This window comes from Oryctolagus cuniculus, chromosome 7, assembly GCF_964237555.1.
Source record: "Oryctolagus cuniculus chromosome 7, mOryCun1.1, whole genome shotgun sequence".
NCBI lineage: Eukaryota > Metazoa > Chordata > Mammalia > Lagomorpha > Leporidae > Oryctolagus > Oryctolagus cuniculus.
The window spans coordinates 52656968-52670721 of record NC_091438.1 but is presented as its reverse complement, the minus strand read 5'-3'; positions in this window follow the sequence as shown (position 1 = coordinate 52670721).

Genomic DNA, 13754 nt, shown 5'->3' with positions numbered 1-13754 from the left:
TAGAATATAAAATGCATCTTTTGTATTGTTGTGGCTTCCCCCCCGACCTCCCTCCCTCCCGTGGCCCTCCCCTCACCCACTCCCTTTCCCATCCCGCACTTCATCACGTTTCGTTTTCAATTACCTTCATATATTGAAGATCAACTTAGTATATACTAAGCAGGGATTTCAACAGGTTGCACTCACACAACCGAATCAGGTATAGGGTATTGTTCGACTAGTAGTGTTGTTTTTAAGTTTCATAGTAGAACACATTAAGGACAGAGATCCTGCGTGGGGAGCATGAACCCAGTGACTCCCGTTGTTGATTTAACAATTGGCACTCTTATTTATGATGTCAGCAATCACCCGAGACTCTTGCTATGAGCTGTCTAGGCTATGGAAGCCCCTTGAGTTCACCAGCTCTGAATTTGTTTAGTCAAGGCCATATCACAGTGGAGGTTCCTTCCTCCCTTCAGAGAAAGGCGCCTCTCTCCTTTGATGGCCTGATCCTTCTGCTGGGGTGTTGTTCACCAGGATCCTTCATTTAGATTGTTTTTTGCCACCGTGTCATGGCTTTCCATGACTGCGAGACTCTCATGGACCTTTTAGTCAGATCCGAATGTCCCAAGGGTTGATTCTGAGGCAGGAGTGCTGTTTTGGGCATTTGCCATTCTATGAGTCTGCTGTGTGTTCTGCTTCCCCCAAAGGATCTTTATGATAGCATTCTAACAGGTGTGAGGTGCTAAAGCATTGTAGTATGATGATTAGTGAAGATGAGTAACTTTTCATATACCTATTGGTCATCTGCATGTTTTCTTTGGAGAAATGTCTATTCAGATGCTATGTCTATTTTAAAACCAGGCTTTGGTTTTGCTTGTTTGCCTGTTACTGAGTTGCATTCTTTATATATTACGGAAATTACTTCCTTAACAGATTATGGTTTGCAATTTTTTTCCAATTTCATAGGTTGTTGCTTCATCCTGTTGATTGTTTCCTTTGCTGTATAGAAGCTTTTTGGTTTGATGTAAACCCACTTACTTGCTTTGCTTGTGCTTTGGGTTCATATGCAAAAATATCATTCGCCTAGATAAATGTCAAGAATTTTTCTTCTGATAGGTTTTTTTTTTAATTTATTTATTTGACAGGTAGAGTTATAGACAGTGAGAGAGAGAGAGACAGAGAGAAACGTCTTCCTTCCGTTGACTCACTCCCTAAATGGCCACCATGGCTGGTGCTGCACCAGTCTGAAGCCAGGAGCCAGGTACTTCTTCCTGGTCTCCCATGTGGGTGCAGGGGCCTAAGCACCTGGGCCATCTTCCACTACCTTCCCAGGCCACATCAGAGAGCTGGACTGGAAGAGGAGCAACCGGGACTAGAACTTGGCATCCATATGGGATGCTGACACCGCAGGTGGAGGATTAACCAAGTGAGCCACAGAGCCAGCCCCTCTTCTGATAGTTTTACAGTTTGAGTTTTACATTTAAGTCTTTAAGCCATTTTGAGTTAAGCCATTTTATTATTGGTGTGAGATAACAATCCAGTTCCATTCTTTTGCATATTTGATATCCAGTTTCTCCAACACCACTTACTGAAGAGACTACTCTTTCTCCATTATGTGTTCAAGCAGTCATAAGTGTGTGGATTTATTTCTGGGCTCTGTATTCTGTTCCATTTCTCTATATGACCATTTTTATACCAGTACCATACTCTTTTAATTACTATAGCTTCGTAATATGTTTTGAAAGGAAAATATGTGATGCTTCTAGTTTTATTCTTGTTAAAGATTGCTTTGTGTTTTTAAGGTATTTTGTGGGTCCACATGAATATTAGGATTGTTTTAGGGGCCAGTACTGTGGCTCAATGGGTAAAAGCCACAACTTGTAGCACCAGCTTCCCATAACGGCACCAGTTCAGGTCCTGGCTGCTTCACTTCCAATCCAGCTCCCTACTAATGCATTTGAGAAAGCAGTGGAAGAGGACCCAAGTGCTTAGGCCCCTGCACCCATGTGGGAGACTCAAAGGGAATTCCTGATTCCTATCTTCAGCCTGGCCCAGCTCTGGCTGAAGCACTCATTTGGGGAGTGAACCAGCAGATGGAAGATCTCGCTCTCTGTCCCTCCTTTTCTCTCTCTGTAACTCTGCCTCTCGAATAAATAAATAAATCTCTTAAAAATCGTTTTCTTATTTTTTGTGAAAAATGCCATTGGAATTTTGATACGAATTTCGTTGGCTATACAGATTGCTTTAGGTAGCAGAGGCATCTTAACAGTATTAGTTTTACAAAAATCCATGAACATGGTATATCTTTTCATTTATTCATATAGTTTTTGTTTCTTTCATTGATATTTGTGGTTTTCAGTGTATAGATTTTTCACTTCCTTAAATTTTTTATAAGTGTTTTATTATTCCTGATGCTATGTTAAATGGAATTGTTTTCTTAATTTCTTTTTCAGATAGCCCATTATTAGTATGTAGGCACACTGATTTTTAAAGACCAGTGCCATGGCTTAGTGAGTAAAGCTGCTGGCTGCAGTGTCGGCATCCAATATGGGCACCAGTTCTACTCTCAGCTGCCCCACTTCCAATCCATCTCCCTGCTAATGCTCTTGGGAAAGCAGCAGAAGATGACCCAAGTGCTTGGGCCCCTGAACCCACATAGAAGACCCAGAAGAAGCTCCTAGCTCCTGACTTTGGACCAGTCTAGCTCTAGCTGTTGTAGCCATTTGGGGAGTGAATCAGCAGATAGAAGCTCTCTCTCTCTCTCTCTCTCTCTCTAACTGTGCCTTTGAAATAAATACATAAATACATGAATAAATAGTTTTTAAAATAATTTATCTGTATGATTACATTTATACAAAATTCTAGGAAATTCAAATTAATGTATTACAACAGAAGGTACAACAATGGTTGCTTGTTGATGAATGTGAGGTAACAGAAAGATGATGAGTTGCAAAGGTACACAACAGATTTGTTGGGGTTAAGGCACACGTTTTTTGTCTTGATTTTAGTGATGTGATATGTCAAAATTGTCAAATTCTACACCTTAAATGTATGCAACTATAACTCTATAAAACTATTTCTCAGTGCTTAAATGTAGTAAAATTTTTAATTTGTTCTGTTTTTTAAAGATTTATTGAAATTGAAGAAGAGTAACAGAGAAAAAGCAAGAGATTGAGAGAGATCTTTCATCTGTTGGTTCATTGCCCACCACACCCAGGGCTGACCCAGGCAAAGCCAGGAGCAAGGAACTCTATTCAAGTCTCTCCCACTGGCATGCTGGCAGCCTAAGTGGCAGCTTAACCCTCTTTGCCATAATGCCAGCCCCTCCTTTAAATACTTTCATCACTTTTCTTTTGATCTTTGTAAGTGTAGTACAATTTGTGGTGGATATAAACACATTTCTGGTCTGATAGGCGGTTGATCTAGCTGGCTTTTCAGTGCTGTGCAGCCCAGATGACTGCATGCATGATCGATGGCTTATTGAGGGGAAGGAATTGTATGATTTGGCATTCTCCAGACCAAAGTTTAATGTGCACATGAGTTGCTCTAGAGCTGTGTGGTCCAATATTATTAGAACATGACTGAATTAAAATTTAATACAATTTTAAAGGTCTCAAGTATTCAACAGCCACATGTGGCTAGTGGTTACTGTACTGAATAGTGCAACTAGAGAACATTTATACCTCTGCAGAAAGTTCTATCAGATACTGTGGTCTGTGGACCAATATTATTAGCATTAGCTAGGAGCTTGTTAGAGATGCAGAATCTGTCCTTCCATGGGGATTTCACGCACATTAAAATTTGAGAAACCTTCATCCAGACAGTCTAATCACAGTGGATTTTGAAGTAAAAGGTGATTTAATTTGGTGATGTTGAGACAAGGGACTTGGGCCCTTCCTCCGAACTGCCAACTCAGAGTTAAGGAAAACAAAGAGAGCATCTTGAATTGAGGCTTGGTCATGGAAAGAACTAAAACACTATGGGGGACAGGTACAGAACCCAGGAAAGTAAGGCTTGGTCACAGGTGGCAGTCCCTTGGCCAAGATCAGAAGCAGGTACAGCAGAACTGGAATGGTAGCACATACAATACAATTCCATTTTCACAAGCAAGGATGGGGAAGCCAGGGTTCCAGTGTAGAAGCCGGAATACTTAAACACATAGCATCACTTAAACACATAGCAGCTGTTGGCTCTGACTTTTTCTTCCAGTCATGGAGTTCCCAAATCTCAAAGATGGGTCTCTTCGTGACTATCCTCACCCTACTTCCGCTCCATGTTCACAGGTAGCCTAAGAAGTCCACAGGGCTTCCTGCATTTGTTCTTCAATCACTTGTGCACCAGGTATTGTGCTAGGTGAGGAGACTTCTCTAGAAGTCTGACCGAGGAGAGCACAGATGCACACTCTCAGGACTCTGAATAGACATCTGATATCCAATCTGCGCCTCCTACCCTCCTTCTTCCCCTTCTAACCTTGAATAAGTGGGCCAGGTACCATCTCACACTTGAACTGGTGCCACACACTCATAGACCTCAAAACTGGACCTCTGCTGTGTTGGGCTTCCTCAGCTCCATGATTTGTCTCCTGGGGCTGCATTTGGTCACCCTTATTCCAACTCTGCTCTTCTCAAAGCCTCAGCAAATGAGTGTGTTTTAATGAAGATCATTGCCCTGGGCTGTTTTGACCTGGGTCCTTTCCTGATGCCTTTCACAATGGCCTCAGCCCTGTTGGGTAAGCTTGTTGGTTGCTGTGTGTGCTTGTCTCTACTTGATGTGCTTTGCACATTTCTTGACATTGTTTTTTCCTGCTTTCAAATCATTAGCAAAGATATTAAATAAAACCAGACCGGACCCCGCTCTCCGGGGACATGCCCTCAGTCCCTGCTCTCTGCTCGCTGGCCCTGGTTCGGGGGACTTATATCATTACCCTTTATTTATGATCTCCCAGCCAGTTGTTGCGTTCATGTGACCACGTTCTCCTCCAAGGCATTCTGAGCTGGCCTTAGAGTGGAAATGGCGTGGCAGGCTGAGCAAAGCGCTTTACCCAAGTTCCAAATCCTTTGCTAAAGTCCTGGCCTCGCTCTGTTTTTCTCCTCTGCCGAGCCTCTTGAACTCACTTCTTTCCATAAATCCTTTGTGATTTTATCTTTTCCAGATGTGGATGGATTTTCACTGTTAACATCTGTTTTATTACTGTGGCTGTCCAATTTACTGGCCAGTGATTTCCACAATTAGGTTTCTTTTGCTTTCCTTTTTGAACATTAACACCGCATTTATGGCATCTTCTCACTCGCTGCCCATGGTTTTCAACTCCCCTTTTAAATTTTCCAGTATTTTTTCAGACTTTTGGACTTTAACCCAGGGTGGTGATACTCAAGACTCCACTTTCTTGGAGGAAGATGTTAGCACCAGTGGAGGCATAGCCTAACCTGAATTTGGAGCTATTTCTCCTTAAAACCACATTGCCAATTAGGTATCAGGTTGTTTCTTACAAAATTTGTTGTCTCACTCTCAGAAAACGAGGAAGGATCATTGTAAGGATGATGGGATACCAGCAGTAACTCTGCTATCTACAGGCAACTCATCTGGTCAGCCAGGTACATAGAATAGAGCAAAAAGCAAAGGCAAGAACATCCCAAACATAAAAAAAAAAAAAAAAAAAAAAAAAAAAAAAAAAAAAAAAAAAAGGCAGCGGCAGCAACAAAACAGAAATAGCAGAGAACATTCCAGGGAAAAGCAGAATGGTCAGAAAGAGACCAGGAAACGCACGTATTGAGTGACACCAGCATTCCACTCTGCGTGAGCTCCTGGGTGTCATCCGTGGGTGTTCCTGTGTCCTCCTCGGAGAGCGAGACGAGTGCTCTCCGGTTGTCTGAGGCATTGCCTGTAGCAGCACTTACTCTGGGGTCTCTCGGGCCTGTTCTCCAAAGGCCCTGCTGTCAGAAGGCTTAACATCATACGATTTGCAGCAAGAGGAGGGAAGTAAATCTGGTGGTAAACTGGAAGGCCATTCAGCCTAGTGACACTGCAGCCTGCATGGCTGGTAGCATTAAAAAAATTAATGAGAAGAAAACAAAACCAAAAACAAAAACAAAAAACCCCACAACCTCCTGGAATTCTCTTTTTTCCATCTCTGTTTAATGAATCCTATTTATCATCTGAGATCATTTGACTTTCAAGTAACATCAGAACAAAAGCAGCAAATGAGAAATGGGGTGGTGGTTGCTATTAGCAGTTATTCCGATAACCACAAAGGGTGATGGCTGCCAGGGAAGAGACAGAAAACCTAAAAAGCAAACAAAATCCAAAATTTTCAGAGGCTTAATTGTTTTGGAACCATTTAGTGTGTGTTTTGGTTGGGGGAGGGGGGAGAGTAAAAACTCTGTAACTTCAATGTCCTTTGCTAGAATCATGCTATTTAGGAGCAAGACAATGAAACTTAAAATAATGACCTTGAAAGGAAAGTTAAGTTGGGTTCAGCAACTATTTCTAAGGAAGAAAAGAAGTGGGTCGTTAATTTTAAATCAATAGATGGTGGTGGATATGCGTGGTTCATAACTTACAAGCACAGGAGGACACAAAGTGAAAGTGAATTGTCCCCACCCCTCTTCCTAATCTCCCGGTTATCTTCCATGGAGACAGCTACTGTAAGCCATCTCTTTCTGACTTTTCCAGTGACATTCTAAAAGCTTTTAGAAAAGTGTGTTTTGTAAATCATTTCAGAATGTTTTAGACTCTAGTAAGTCTGCTCCAGTGATCTGGAAAACTTACTTAAGTGGAACTGCTTATTTCCCAGCAATCCAGGGTGAATTAGGCGTCACTTAGCTTGAGTTTATTTTCCTAATTTCTTAGATTGTTAGGAAAGAAAGGCTAGTGTAGACCTCAGAGAGACTGCAAGAGAGAACTGGCTTTGCCCTGTGCAGTAGTGTAAGGTTTATTTTTTTAAAGATTTATTTATTTATTTGAAAGTCAGAGTTACACAAAGAGAATGAGATGCAGAGAGAGAGAGAGAGAGAGAGAGGTCTTCCAGCACTGGTTCACTCCACAGTTGGCTGCAACAGCCAAAGCTGAGCCGATCCAAAGCCAGGAGCAAGGAGCTTTCTCTGGGTCTCGCACATGGGTGCAGGGGCCCAAGGACTTGGGCCATCCTCTACTGCTTTTCCAAGCCATAGCAGAGAGCTGGATTGGAAGTGGAACAGCCAGGTCTTGAACCAGTGCCCATATGGGATGCCGGCACCACAGGCGTTGGCTTTACCCACTACGCCACAGCGCCAGTTCTAGTAGTATTAGGTTTTTAACTGTCATGTCTGATTGATGTAAGATTGTTTGCTCAATTCTATTCTTCTAAATGTTACTTAATCTGACTGTGTGCAAATGCAAGGTAGTTGGGGGAGAATGTGCAGTTTTAGGGGCAAGATGAGATGCAAAGAAGAATAAGATATGACCTCTGTCTGCAGGTATTTGGAACTTAAACTTTAAAAAGGTAAGGTATGGGAGCCAGCGTTGTGGCATAGCTGGTAAGCTGCCACCTGCGACACTGGCATCCCATATTGGTGGCAGTTCCTGTTCCAGCTGTTCCACTTCTGATCCAGCCCCCTGCTAATGGCCTGGGAGAACAATGGAAGGTAATCCAAGGGCTTAGGCACCTGTCACCTATCAGGAAGATACAGATGAAGCTCCTGGCTCCTGGTTTCAGCCTGGCTCAGTCTTACCATTACAGCCATCTAGCCATCTAGGGTGAACCAACAGACGGGAGATCTGTCTCTCTCTCTCTCCCTCTTTGTGAAACTCCGACTTTCAAATAAATAAATAAATCCTCCTTTAAAAAAAATAAGGGACGGTATGCACAGTGTGCACAACCTGCTATAAGAAAAGGTGTAATATTTTCTCTAAGAAAATTTAGAATGCTACGAGAAGTGAGACTAAGTGGAGCTGAAGGAATTCAGGAAAGCTTAATGGAAGAAACAGCGCTTGAGATAACCTTGGAGAGGAAAGCAGGAATTTAATTGAGGAGAAGGCAGAGAACATCCCAGGAAGAAGAAAAAGACACGGAGGCTACAAAAGCTAAAACAAAAGACGCAAACAAAACGACACTTTAGGGAAAGCTACTAATGAGATGACGATTTGGCGGCCATTCATTTCACTTTCTGAGAAACTGTAGACCTGCTCCTGGAATCTGATGCTAGAGCTGAACTGTGTCAGCCCACAGGTGCTGCAGCGCCATGGGGAAGGAGCAGTGGGGATCACGTCCACTAAGACAGAGACAGAGACAGAGACAGAGTCTCCTCCACCCTGACTCCAGCAAGTCTGCTCCCAGGGATGGATGCCTCTTTGCCGACCTGTTGTGCCTAAGCCACGAGTCTAGGAACAACTCTCTGTTTTCCTGGAACCGTCCCTCGTTTCTGTGGTAGTTCTTGGAGGACTATGCCTAGAATGTTCCCAGAATGCCAAGCCATCTGCTGACTCTCGTTTGGGTTGGCTCACAGCTGCCTCATTTTCCTCAACCACAGTTCCCGTGAAGCAGCACCCAAAGCCAGGGCAAGGAGACAACGTGGAGAGGTGAGCTTTCCTGGAAATGGGTACGCACTTGCTGACCCGGCCCCTTGAAAGCTTCTCCTAGGAGTTAGAGTGGCCTTCCAGCACCTGTTTGACATTTCCTTCTGGCAGAGGCCCACAGAGCCCTCATATGAGTGTGCGCGATGGATTTGATTAATGGAGACAGGCACGTTGTTTAGTTTTAGGCTGGAAGGGTGCTTTTATAGGTGTTGGGGGGGTCTTTATCCTTTTGTATTCATTCTGCTATCATCAAACCCTAGACAGAACCCAAAAAAAGAACTCTATAATAGAAGATAAAGAGCTTTTGGTTTGTTTGCTGATGTTTATTTTCCTGAAATCATCAATTTATAGACCTGCAGAAGAGAACTCTGGGAGTCACTTGTCTCTACTCTGCAGAAATCCTGAACATGATACTAGATTTTAATAAGACTCATAGGGATAGAAGACACACCGATCTTAATATCGGCTTCCTTCTTTCTGGTTCATGGTAGAACCACACTAAGTGTTGGATGAAGATATTCTAGTCTTTCTTGAATGTTTTCAGTGATTAAATGCTCAGACTCTTCCAGGACAGCCACTCCTATGTTTTTATACTTCCTTTTTCACAGTGAACATATTTTGAAACTGATAAAATTGTATCAGTTTCATAGCATGATCCTGTTTATGTGCAACCACTATTATGGGACAGCTAGGGAAAAGAGGAGGCTAAATAGTACTTTGTAAAGACGGATAATATGATGCAGTTTGAATCTCCACTATATATTGAAATAAAAATTAAAATGAGAGAGAGAAAAAAATCCAATTGTATTAGAACATGTGGTACAGGCTAGGGGTAAGGATGTGGAGAAGAAAAATATTGTATGTCATTTTGAGTTAACTTGTCAATCTCTACAGGTTCTGCTGGGATTTTGTTTGTGATGGCATTGACTCTTTCAAGATCAGTTTGGAGAGAATCAACATCTTCATATTATTGAGTCTTCTAGTCAATGAACATTGTGTGTCTCTTCATTTAGAGAGCTCTTCAGTATTGTTCAACAATGTTTCATAGTTTTAAGTGTACAAGTCTGCAAGTATTTTGTCAGATTTATTTTATTTCATACTGCTGATGCTATTTTAAATAATATTTTAATTTCAATTTTTGATTTTTTATCAATAATATGTGGGAGGGAATGAGCACTGCGGCATAGAAGGTTAAGCCTCTGCCTGCAGTGCTGGCATCCCATATGGGCACTGGTTTGAGACCCAGCTGCTCCACTTTCAATCTGGCTCCCTGCTAATATGCCTGGGAAAGCAGTGGAAGATGGCCCAAGTGCTTGGGACCCTGAACTCATGTAGGAGGCCCACAGGGAGATCCTGGCTCCTGGCTTTGACCTGGCCCAACCTGGGCCATTGTGGCCAATTGGGGTGTGAACCAGCAGGTAGATGATCTCTCTCTCTGTCTCTCTTTCTCTTTCTCTCTCTTCTCTCTATATTTCTCCCTTTCAAATAAATAAATATTTTTAAAAAATGGAATAAGACTGATTTTTATAAATTCACCTTACATATTGCGAACTTGCTAACCTCACTTATTAGTGACAGTAGCTTTTTTTGTAGATTTATTAGGATTGATTTTTTACATGGATGTGAATAGAGACAGTTTTGTTTTCCTTTCCCACACTATACCTTTTCATTGCTTTTTTTCTCTTACATAATTGGCTAGTATATCTACTACAATGCTGAAGAGAAAAGATGAAAGTAGGCATTTCTGCATTTTCCCTACTTTCAAGGAAAGAAGCACTCAATCTGTCACCATTAAGTATGATGCTTTGCCATGGGTTTTGTGGATGCCACTTTGAGGATGATACAGTTTTCTTTTATTTCTAGTCTCTAGAGATTTTATCATGTGTGGTTTGTTTTAAAGCATCTTTTGCATTCATTGAGATTTTAAATGCATGGGTTTGTTTTAGTCTGTTAATTGTGACCCATTTTATTAACTGACTTTCAAATACTACACTGACCAAGAAATACTGGGATAAATCTCATATGGTCAGATTATATTATCATGTTGAATATCTGTTACTAAAATTTTGTTAAGAATTTTCCTTGTCTCCCAGACAGATGCTTAGGCATCAGGACTGTCTTTGAACATGACCCAAGATGACTCTTCAAATAAGAATGTATCAACAAACCATAGGCACAGTTGCAGTGAATTTATAAGAGGGCAATTAAATTCTCAACACTTTCAACCCAAACCTATATCCTGGTTATGCTATCAAAGTTACAGACCCAGAGCTATAGGATGCAGTGGGGTCCTTGCCCTTGGCATGAACTCAGATGACTATGGAACCAACACCAAAAGTCACAGTCCCAGAGCTGCAGGACTCAGAGGGCAATTTAGCCAGCTCCCACACAGTGTTAACCCATTACACTGGGTATTGTGCACTAACAGGTGCAGGCCTGAGCATAGGAACGCAGATAGGACCTTCCCTATGCTCCATAGAGGAGCACAGGTGTCCCCGAGACTTACCTATCTGACAATCGTTATAGATACAGTGGGATCTAACCTAGGTCTCAAGTATCATTACACACACTTGATGGTTACACACACAGATGGTGGACTGGCAGCCACCAGCCTGAGCACAGGATTGAAGATAGCGTTCTCCAGGGAGCAGAGCTGAGTGTGAGTTACCCCAGGAATTTTTTTTAAAAGATTTATTTATTTATTTGAAAGTCAGAGTTACACAGAGAGAGGAGAGGCAGAGAGAGAGTCTTCCTTCCGATGATTCACTCCTCAATTGGCTGCAATGGCCGGAGCTGTGCCGATCGGAAGCCAGGAACCAGGAACTTCTTCCGGGTCTCCCACATGGGCGCAGGGGCCCAAGCATTTGGGCCATCTTCTACTGCTTTCCCAGGCCATAGCAGAGAGCTGGATCTAGAACCAGGACTAGAACCAGCATCCATATGGGATGCCGGCTCTTCAGGCCAGGGCGTTACCCTGCTGCGCCACAGTGCCGGCCCCAAGTTACCCCAGGAATTTTAGTAGCAACAGCCACAATCCCAGAGCTGGAGGATACAAAAGGGACTTCTCCTTGTTCTCACAGGGCTTGCAAGAGTGATGCGAGGGCTTGTGCCCTGCCCACTCAGCACCTGTTCTAAGAGATACAGAAGGGGACTCCCTCACGTCGGATCCTCTGGGTGGGTGTGTAGATTGCTACTGACACTGAGCCCCAGGAAGTGGGCAGGAACTTTCTTAGAACGTGCACAGCAGGGAGCATGGCTCCAGGACCTGCACCAGGAATCCCGCAGCTGCAGGATCTACAGGCACCTGCTCTCTGCCCGTGAGGTGCCCCGACTCTGGCTCGGGGGCTTACGGTAGTAACAGGGCTGCCTGCTGTCCCCGGGACAGAATGCAGGTTAGCTGCTGCTGAACCACTGCATCAGCTCGGTCCAGGGCTTTGGGGGCACTGGGGAGGTAATGTGGGTGCCTTACTTGGAGCGACGAAGTTGCCTGGACAGCAGTCAGCTTTCTAGACTGGATTAAAAGCCAGTGCGGACTGTAGGATTCTCTTGCAGTTGGGGCTGTTGATCTGTGGCTATAGTGCATTTGGCGCAGCTTTCTGCTTATCTTACTTTGGAAAGATGGAGTCCCCGCGGCCAGGAGCAGGGGTAGGAGCTGCAGTGTGTGAGTGTGTGCCTTCTCAGGGTCTCTGTGCTGTTCACATTCCCATCCCCTTCTTACCAAAGTTTTCCTTCAGTCAGTCTCCTGGGAACGCTGTCCCTCCCGAGTGGCAGAGGCCTGGATAGGCCCTCTAGTCAGCCATCTTGGAGCCCTCTGTGTTTTTGGCTCAGTATTATTACAAAACAGGCAAAAAGTTAAAACAAAGTTTTTATTAAATAACAGGGTTATAGAAAGCTGAGTTTAATTTATTATTGAAGAAATGGTTTCTTTTTTTTTTTTTTTAGGCTTATTTGAAAGTGAGAGTTACACAGAGATGGAGAGGGATAGAGAGAGAGAGAGAGAGGTATTCTATCTGCTGGTTCACTCCCTAATTGGCCACAATGGCTGGAGCTACTCCAATCTGAAGCCAAGAGTCAGGAACTTCTTCTTCTTCTACCACTCAACCACAGGGACCCAAGGACTTGGGCCATCTTCTACTGCTATCCCAGGCCATAGCAGAGAGCTGGATTGGAAGTGGAGCAGCCAGGAATGGAACCAGTGCCCATATGGGATACTGGCACTGCAAGAGGTGGCTTTACCTGCTAAGCCACAGCACTGGCCCCAGAAATGTTTTCATAAATTGCGTGTATGAAATCCATGGTAGGCATATGTTCTCCCTGATTGGTGACAACTGACTGAACACCAAAAAGGAAACCTGTTGAAGTGAAATGGACACTATGAGAAATGGTGACTTGATCAGCATAGCCCTGACTGTTAATGAACAACTTAATACATTATCCCTCTTAGTAGTTTTTTTTTGTCTGTCCTACTTAATATGACTGGTTTAATTCTGTAATTAATACACAGTTATTCTTAAGTGTTGAAATTTAACTGAAATGTGATCCCTGTTAAACATAAGAGTGGGAATAAGAGAGGGAAGAGATGTACAATTTGGGACATGCTCAAGCTGACTTGCCCCAAATGGTAGAGTTAGAAACATACCAGGGGACTCCAATTTAATCCCATCAAGGTAGCATGTACCAATGCCATCTCACTAGTCAAAGTGATCAATTTCAGTTCACAATTGATCATAATGAAAGGACTAAGAGTCAAAGGGAGCACATAAACAAGTCTAGTACCTGCTAATACTAACCGATAGAATAAATAAAGGGGAGAGTGATCCAACATGGGAAGTGAGATACTCAGCAGACTCATAGAATGGCAGATGTTCTAAACAGCACTCTGGCCTCAGAATCAGCCCTAAAGGCATTTGGATCTGGCTGAAAAGCCCATGAGAGTATTTCAGGCATGGAAAGCCAAGACACTCTGGCAAAAAAAAAAAAAAAAAAAAAAAAAAAAAAAAAAAAAAACACCTAAATGAAAGATCTCTGTGAGTGAGATCCCAGTGGAAAGAACAGGTCTTCAAAGAAGGAGGTACCTTTCTCTGAAGGGAGGAGAGAACCTCCACTTTGACTATGACCTTGTCTAAACAAGATAAGAGTCAGAGAACTCAAAAGGCTTCCATAGCCTTGGAATCTCATGACTGGAGCATAGGGAGATTACTGATGCCATAAACAGGAAT